The sequence below is a fragment of the Miscanthus floridulus genome, chromosome 18 (genome assembly GCF_019320115.1).
Source record: "Miscanthus floridulus cultivar M001 chromosome 18, ASM1932011v1, whole genome shotgun sequence".
Lineage (NCBI taxonomy): Eukaryota > Viridiplantae > Streptophyta > Magnoliopsida > Poales > Poaceae > Miscanthus > Miscanthus floridulus.
Genome location: NC_089597.1, coordinates 56,853,546 through 56,862,205, shown reverse-complemented (window position 1 = coordinate 56,862,205; position 8,660 = coordinate 56,853,546). Strand labels below are relative to the sequence as shown.

General features: G+C 41.4%; 1 long non-coding RNA gene and 1 other non-coding gene across 2 annotated transcripts; one reads left to right on the top strand and one right to left on the bottom strand.

The window, feature by feature from the left end:
- Positions 1 to 1,771: 1,771 nt before the first annotated feature.
- Positions 1,772 to 1,879, bottom strand: LOC136524907 (small nucleolar RNA R71). The gene has a single exon (XR_010776255.1). It is a non-coding gene; the product is annotated as a small nucleolar RNA R71 (small nucleolar RNA).
- Positions 1,880 to 6,706: 4,827 nt separating this feature from the next.
- LOC136520456 (uncharacterized) lies at positions 6,707 to 8,055 on the top strand. Its single transcript, XR_010775246.1, has 3 exons — positions 6,707 to 6,776; positions 7,351 to 7,474; positions 7,659 to 8,055. It is a non-coding gene; the product is annotated as an uncharacterized lncRNA (long non-coding RNA).
- Positions 8,056 to 8,660: the final 605 nt, after the last annotated feature.

The following is an 8,660-nucleotide window of genomic DNA, read 5'->3' as shown; positions in this document are numbered from 1 at the left end:
ACCGCCTTAGTGCATGCCCCCATGCACTCTAGTGATCTCCACCCTTGATTCAATGGCGGTTTGATGGCAGTTTGATCCAAAGGTTCATGATGAAGATCACCTAGATCGATGACGTGGTGCAGGAGTAGCCCCTATTCTACCTCTACCTATAAATAGAGGCTCATTCCTCCATCTTCAATTCATGCCTTCAATCTCCAAGTGAAGAGTAGTGTAGTTCTACTCTCTTAGTAGTGTAGTCTATTGTGGGAGCTAGAGTTGAGTTGAGCTTGCTTGGGGTTTTTGGAGTTGTCTTCTGGAGAGTCTGGTATAGCTCTTGTACCTTTCCCTTTTTAGTAAGACTTTTACTTTATTCAATATAGTATATTCTTGCTCTACTTTACTTAGTACTTGCTTGTGCAATATTATATTTGTTATAGTATTGTTGTGACTTATCATAAAGTTGTTATATACTAGATTGTGATCATGTAACCACAATTGTATGTGATCATCGCCTGTCATAAGGTGCTCTAATTGATCTGTGCATGCACAATTAGAGTAGTGAGAGAAGGTGTAAGCGTGGTGCTTATATATTATCTTGCCTTTGGTTATCACTTGTCACACAGATAGATTGTTGTAGCTCTCAAGTGGTGACAACCTTGTCTAATCTGTATTCCACCACGTGTTGTTAGGCAAGTTCTTAAAAGGTAAGGCCTCTATAAAAAGGTAGCCGCTTCGGGTATGGGTTATATCTCCTATTGTCTCGCCTACCGCCTAGCATACATATTGTGAGGTATCAATCTATATGTTCCAATTGTGTGATTAAGTTAAGATCATAGGAGTAGAGTTTGAATCATAGGAATCCTTTACTCACTCGTTGTCCTCCCACCTAGCTATACTTTACTAGTTATCTTTTATTATATTAATCTTGGCTTGTTGCATCAACCGTTCCTATAACATTTTGTTTACCCCCTTACACTAGTTGATACTAAGTTGTGGCATATATAAGGATCTCTCTTTTATTATCATCCCTAGCTACTGCTTTCCCTTGGGATAAAATAAATAACGATACCTTGGAATACTCCTAGCTGAAGTGCTACAGCGGTATATTCTATGCGTTTGCAGAATTATCCAATAGACATAAGAAATACCAACAAGCATTTCTAGCGCTGTTGCCGGGGAAACAATCAACCTAAGAATTTTAATAAATTTGAATATGGAGTTTACCATCAATTTAGTTATTAATTAGTTGTAGGGGCTTACCCCTGTCTTTTTTCTCTTTATTATGAAGCAAGACGGTGTATGAGTGGTTTCCATTTGCTGAGCAATTTCATCGAAGATCATGAGCAATTGTTGAGGAGAACTAGACGTCGTCAAGTTCCCCCTCAAAGGTTCATCTCGGATTCAGATCCGTTCAAGGAAGGAGGCTCTGCACCACTACTCAAGGAAGCTACGGCTCAAAAGAGGATCTCCGACTTCTCGACCCCATTGGCTGCTAACGTGGCCATGGGACCCCAATTCCACTTGGGGGATGCTTATCAATGAGGTGCAAGCCAACCCATTTTGTGGGAATCCCCATGAGGACCCTAAAGCCCACCTCCAACACTTCATGGAGGTGTGTGGTACCTTCACCGTCAAGGGGGTGATGTCTGATGCCATCCGCCTTCGCCTTTTCCCATTCTCATTGTTTGGGAAGGCGAAGCAATGGTTCTACGCCAATAAAGATGAAGCCACCACATGGGAAAGATGCGCCAATGTGTTCCTCAAGAAGTTCTTCCCGATAGGCAAAACCAACGCCCTTCGTGGAAGAATCTCAAGCTTCCAACAACAATCAGACGAGACAATTCCTGAAGCATGGAAGTGTCTCCAGGAGTACATTCATGCATGTCCTCATCATCAGAATATTTTCACTATCGGTTCAATCCATGAACCAACGGTGAAACCAATTTTCTTCACATGCTGAATAGTCGGTGGTGCAGTGGCCTTCAAACTGCAGAAAAAAGTGTTTTCATTGCCGGTTCATCGTATTTATCCAGTGGTAAAAATTGTGGGAATTATTGCTCCTAGTTTGAAGGTCCACCGTGCCTCACCAACTTTTGAACTGGTGGTGAAACATTATCGCTGCATGTTCTAACCAAATGGGCGGTGAAAATCACGCGGAGAAAATGAATTCTATAGTAGTGTGGGCCAAAAATGGCTTGGCTTGTAAATGACATAGGCCCATACATAGATTGCACGCCTAAGATGGGTTGTACCTTAAAAAATGGACCTTAAACAAAAAGTGTAGTTGTTATTAAATTGTTCCACGTGGGCTAGTGGAAAATGATTAGCGCTTGCAGATGGGATGATCTAAAAAATTGGCTACTAGCAACATGGGCCTTGACGAGCCACATGATATTTGCGACTTTTTCTAGCCCATAAAATAAGCTGCATGATATGTGGGCATTTGAGGGGCCATAAGAAAATTGTTACATTTTTGTACCTAATAGTAAAAAAACAAATGTTATATTTTTTCTGAAAGAATGATTGTCATAAGATCTATAGTCATAAACATGATTTAGCATTTAGCAGGCACGATAGGAGAAGATTGATTTTTCATTACACAAGCATCATAGATTTGGTAACATAACATAATTTTCTAGTTTTAGTGGCATAAGAATATTATCATAGGAGGTCGAATGTGTTATTATACACTAAAAATCATAATAGATAACTTGCAAACAAGGTCTTATCTAGTAGGTGGCAAAGGGTACTAGTTTGATAGTAGAAGGATTTATGATTTGAAGTTACTTTTTGGGTGCCTATTATTAATTTTGCCTAAGTATTTTGGCTACCATTAATATTCATTATTAATAGGACCTATTTATATAAGTCTTAAATTTCTTCTTCCACCACGTTTCCTTTTGTCCACCTTTGCATGACAAGTGGCTTACTTTCATTCACAACCAAGGGGCACGTGGTGGACATGCAAAGATTCCTTAAGACACATGTTTTGTTTTGTCTACCTTCTCATGACAAGTGGCTTCTTTCATTCATAACCAAATAGCACATGGTGGACATGTAAAGATTCCTTAAGACACGTGTAACTTCTCGTTCCGCTGGATAACTATAAATAAACGGCTTCTATTTATGAACAGAACAATAGTGATAGTCGCGGATGGAATTCAGGCCAACAATTATCGCCATGGTGCAAGAGCTATCTTTTTTTTTTCCTATCTATGTATCTTACGATTAATATGGGCACTAGAGGTTAAGGGTTCTCGATCTAAACAGTTGATTGTTGCGAGTGCAAGATTGACGAAAGTAGCGCAATTAACAAAATAATGAGTTAGATTTGAGAAACTCACAAGATTATTATTGGAACATGATTATGGTTGCATATAGGTCATAGGTTCAGTTAAGTTTTTATTAAGGTTAGTACATTCTGTTTTTTTCTTTATTTTAGTCTAAGCAGCCATAGGAAGTAAGCAGAACTGAACAAATATATTTTGCATGATTAGCCATGGATTAGAGGCAACCTTTATTTAACAGAACTAGTGAGCAAGGATGGCTATCAGAGGAGTCACACGGGTAGAATTAGAGTCATGGACAGTTCATTATGTGAGTTGGAGCGCTTACATGTTTGATTTTTAGTTAAGCTTCCTTCATCCCTTTTTGTATTATGTAGAAAATTTAAGCCACATATAGACGTATATCATAATTGTCTTTTACATGGAACAAAATTTTTTTTTGGACCACCTCGGTGGCATTACTAGGAGGTTAATAACAAATTTGTTGAAACTTTTCTTCGCAACAGTGAGCTACTCCATATTTGGTTAACATTAGTTACACATTTTCTCATAAAATTAACATGCAGGGAACAGAAGCATTAGATGCACACACCGTCCCAACAAGCATCCTCATGCGCATCATGGGGGCATGCGGCTCGCCATGCCAACCAACTCAAAGACGATGCACACTGTCCCAACAAGCATCCTCGTGCGCATCATGCGGGCATGCGGCTCATCCAGATTCTATTCTCGCCCAACATGCCAACTGCATCTTCTATACTTATCGGTTGCATCTATTCATGACTATTACAAATTATGGTCTTAGTGGCTTGCATTCCATTATACCTTGCTTTTGACTACCAGAGAAACAATGATCACACTACTAATTCTGATGAGTTCTATATCAAACTTCAAACCTCTAATCTAGATGGGAGCAGATAACTCAAAGATGATCACCGGCAAAAGCCATGGAGCCCATGAAAACGTACCTCGCTCGGTCAGCCACGGAGAAACATAGGAGGGCAAAAGATTCGCCTTTTGTCGTCATTTGCAGCCTTGGATTTGTTGACTGTGGTAGCTCTGATAGAGTTCCTAGGTCACTATCATCAATTCGAGGCCACCATGTCATGTGACCTGCATTCGGTGGTGTGTATTTCCAGTGCTGGCTAAAGTGATCCCAGCAGTGGAGGTGCCATCACGGTCTGCCGGCCATGTGACATGTGCCCTTGGTTATGGTACTGGCATAGGTACTCGGTCAAAGGCTGTACATAGTCAGCCAAGCCAAGGCTGCTAATGCCAAGGATACTAGGTCATCGCCTACAATAGTCAAGCGCTGGTCTCGCATGGCAACTGCAAAGAACTCTGCGTGATGCACATGTGCACTGGTCCATGTCCTCCTTCACGTTGCTGGTGATCCTAGAGTTTTCTGGCAGAGATTGGCGCATGATGCACGTCACAGTGGCCATTTACGATCATGTATTCTTCATCAGGTGCAATTCTTTGCTAGCATATAGTACTACTAAAAGTTTTTGAGTATAATAATTACCAAGTATGAATATATCCCTACTGGAATTGTACAAAAAATGTTGAAACGAATGCACGGTCAATAATCTGGCTATGTGCTTCGATGGACTACCCAAAAGCATCTTATTCTATGTTGAAGACTTATAATATATTACAATTTTTTTATTTTGACTTCTAGAAAATCTACCTTTTAGGTGAGATGCATTAATTTTGTCCTTATTCTATTCTCGCCCGACTTGCCATCTACATCTTCTCTACTTAACAGTTGCATCTATTCATGACTATTATAAATTATGGTTTTAGTGGCTTTGCATTCCATTCTACCTTGCTTTTGACCACTAGAGAAACAAAGATCACACTACTAATTCTGATGAGTTCCGTATCAAACTTCAAACCTCTAATTTAGATGGGAGCAGATAACTCAAAGATGATCACCGGTGAAAGCCATGGAGCCCATGATAAGGTACATCGCTCGGCTAGCCATGGAGAAACGTAGGAGGGCAAAGATTCGCCTTTTGTCATCATTTGCAGCCTTGGATTTGTTGACTATGGTAGCTCCGATGGAGTTCCTAGGTCACTATCATCAATCTAAGGCCACCATGTCATGCGGTCAGCATTCGGTGGTGTGTATTTCCAGCTGGCTGAAGTGATCCCAACAGTGGAGGTGCCATCACGATCTGCCACCCATGTGACATGTGCCCTTGGAATTATGGTACTGGCGTCGGTACTCGGTCAGAGGCTATACATAGTCAGCCAATCCAAGGCTGCTAATGCCGAGGATACTAGGTCATCGCCTGCAATAGTCAAGCGCCGGTCTCGCATGGCGACTGCAAAGAACTCCGCGTGATGCACGTGCGATGGTCCATGTCCTCCTTCACGTTGTTGGCGATCCTAGAGTTTTTCGGCAGAGATTGGCGCAAGATGCACGTCACGGTGGCCTTTTTGGATCGTGTATTCTTATCAGGTGTGCTTCTTTGCTAACATATAGTACTACTAAAAGTTTCTGAGTATATGATAATTATCAAGTATGAATATCTCTCTACTGGAATTGTACAAAAAATGCTAAAACGTATGCACTGTCAACAATCTGGCTATGTGCTTCGATGGTCTTTCTAAAAGCATCTTATTCTGTGTTGAGGACTTATAAAATATTACAATTTTTTACTTTGACTACAAGAAAATCCACCTTTCTGGTGACATGCATTAATTTCATCCTGATTCTACTCTTGCCCGATTTGCCAATTGCATCTTCTTTACTTAACAGTTGCATCTATTCTTGACTTTAGTCAAATCAGGAAGCTTCGGCTTCTCAAAAACGCTGAAATTAGGGGGAAATATGTTTTGGTGGCTTTGTTTCACTATTTTTTGTTTTGTTTTAGCATTGGAAGTCATTCTCATGCGTACATATTTAATTGGATTTTTTATTAAGTCGTCGGAGAAGCTCCAACAAATTCTCGGCCTGTTCGCTGGTTGGTTTCTGGGCTGGTTTGGGCTGGCTGGTGCTGGTTTATTGTGAAAGGAAAACACTGTTGGCTGGCTGATTTGGGCTGGCTGAAACCAACAAGCGAACAGGCCGTCTATAGAGAAAAATGACCAAATAGATAGGTCTAGAAGGGATTTTATTGGACAGAAGGACAGTGCTAGTGAGTGAACAAGAGTTAGGCTTGCACGCTTTCCAAAAAAACTCTCTCACATGACGCTCAGCTCTTTTCCCTTCAATGTCCTTTTTTATTGTTTCTGGAGCTATGTGGCTAGCGATTTGTTTCACGCCGTTGAGGAGGCCCTAAAGAGAGAGCCTAACCTACCGCAATGAGTTTTTGGGCCCAAAGCGGCTGCCACCAGCCCACATCCACCACTCATCCTCAAAGCCATGCTGTCGCTAGGGGTTTCACCCACAACTCTCGCTCTCGCCTTGCCGGCATCTTGTCGTCGCTGCTCTCCCTCTCATTCCAATCCGCCGGTGGGGCCGGGGTGCCTACGGTTGGGGGTCCATCCGTCGGAGTGGAGGTACCTCTTCCATTTTCTTCTTCCCTCTCAGTGTGGGTGTTTGATTTTATCTTGTTGCGACATTGTTTAGTTTAGAACTGTGTAGATCCGTGTGTAGCAAGTGCATTTCACCAATGCTTCACACCCCCCAAAACTATATTACTACGCGAATTGTTGCGTGCCGGGATAGGTTCGGGTCGGGGTGTGAGAGATGGAGATGGAGCTCCGGTGAGCTTAGAGGGAGAAATGTCCCGCCGATGGGCGGCGGCGGTAGCGTGCAACTGCCAGAGACAAGCGATAAGGGGGAACGCCACTAGTCGCAAGATAACCTGGCCCTTTGCTCTGCCATTGCTGTTGACGATGTTGTCGCTTGAAGGTGCACCCCTTGGTTGCAATCGTGACAAATAATTCTTATCATTGCATCAATTTTGGTTTGCAATAACAACATTGCCAAATAGATGAACGAATGTCCTAGCACTGATAAATATTATACTGTTACATTCTGAGTTGTGACTAAAACTTTTGGACTATGAAGTTTCTGAGATAATTAGTTGATGGATGTTCCCCTTGTTGTTGTTTTGTTTTCTATTAATAGGACTCATGGAGAAAATGGAGAATGAATACCATGCTCGCTTCAGAGAAGTTTCTCCCAGTATGGTGATAGCGGAGCGAGTTGGATGGATTGATTATTTCTATGTTGGATCAGTTTTTAAGTGAAGGTAAAAGCACATTCATACTAACTCAGTCCAAGATCACTGCCTCATCTGAAGAACTGTCGATCTGTTTCTCTAAAGAACTGTCAATCCGTTTCTCTAATGGCATAAAATAGTCTGCTGCTCTCTTGGTTAAACTCGAAGAAAAGAAACTATGCATCTTGGTGACCAAATTTTATCCCAAGTGCAGGGCGGTGCATCTTTCTGAAGGTGATACCAATCACACCTATGCTGGTACAATCGCGTCAGCCAACAGATCTTCTGTCTACAACCTACCTGGATTTATCATACAGAGGGCGTGTGAAGCTGGGTGCCATAGAGATCAGTCTATGGTGAGGGTAGCAGGGATTATTTCACCTTCACGTGCCAATACGGAGACTGGGACACGAATAGAGTAAGCAGATTGCTATCTGGTCCGGTGTTCAATCTCAAAGGTCAAGTTTTAGAAGTTGTGCTTGATGATATCGAATATTACCAATGGCCACAAAGGAAAGATGGCACAATCTTTCGTAAGGAATTATATGATCAGATGGGATTCTTTTTCAAGGTTGGAATGACTGTTAGCAGGCTTCAAGCATTGCTGAGGAATCTATAGATGGAGATTGGCAGAGTGGACTAAAGCAGATGGAGCTGCAAGGAAAAGGATTACCATAACTTGTTAGTTAATGTTCACATGTTAATGAGATGACAGTGACTATCTAAGTTTGCAATCTGTAAATTGTATATATTATATCAAGTTTTGATTATTCGACGAGACTTTAATTGTACTCTCCCCATCCTGAATTTGTGTTAACTTTTATTGTTTTGTCAATCAACTATTGTCTCACTGCAATTAACATCTGTAGTTATTTTCTCGTTTTAAGGTTATTCATGTTAAGGAGATGAGAAGTCGATGTTGATCGGCTAGAATTAGAGATTGGGCCTTGGGCCGAATGTGCAAGGTGGTTTGTTGCCCTCAGAAATCACTCTGGAGCCCTAAGAGAAGTTTTTTTCTATATTTTATTCATCTCATTAAGAGTTAATAGTAAGGTTACAGCGAAAAAACACACAGACGGTGTATCAAACTCACTTCATATATGGATCTCAACGGCAGAAAACTAAGGGAAACTTAAACTAGAACTAATGTCTTAGGCTAAGAATGAAAGTTGGAGAGATGGGCTGGTTAGGAGCAGCTATTCTCTTGTTTATAGTG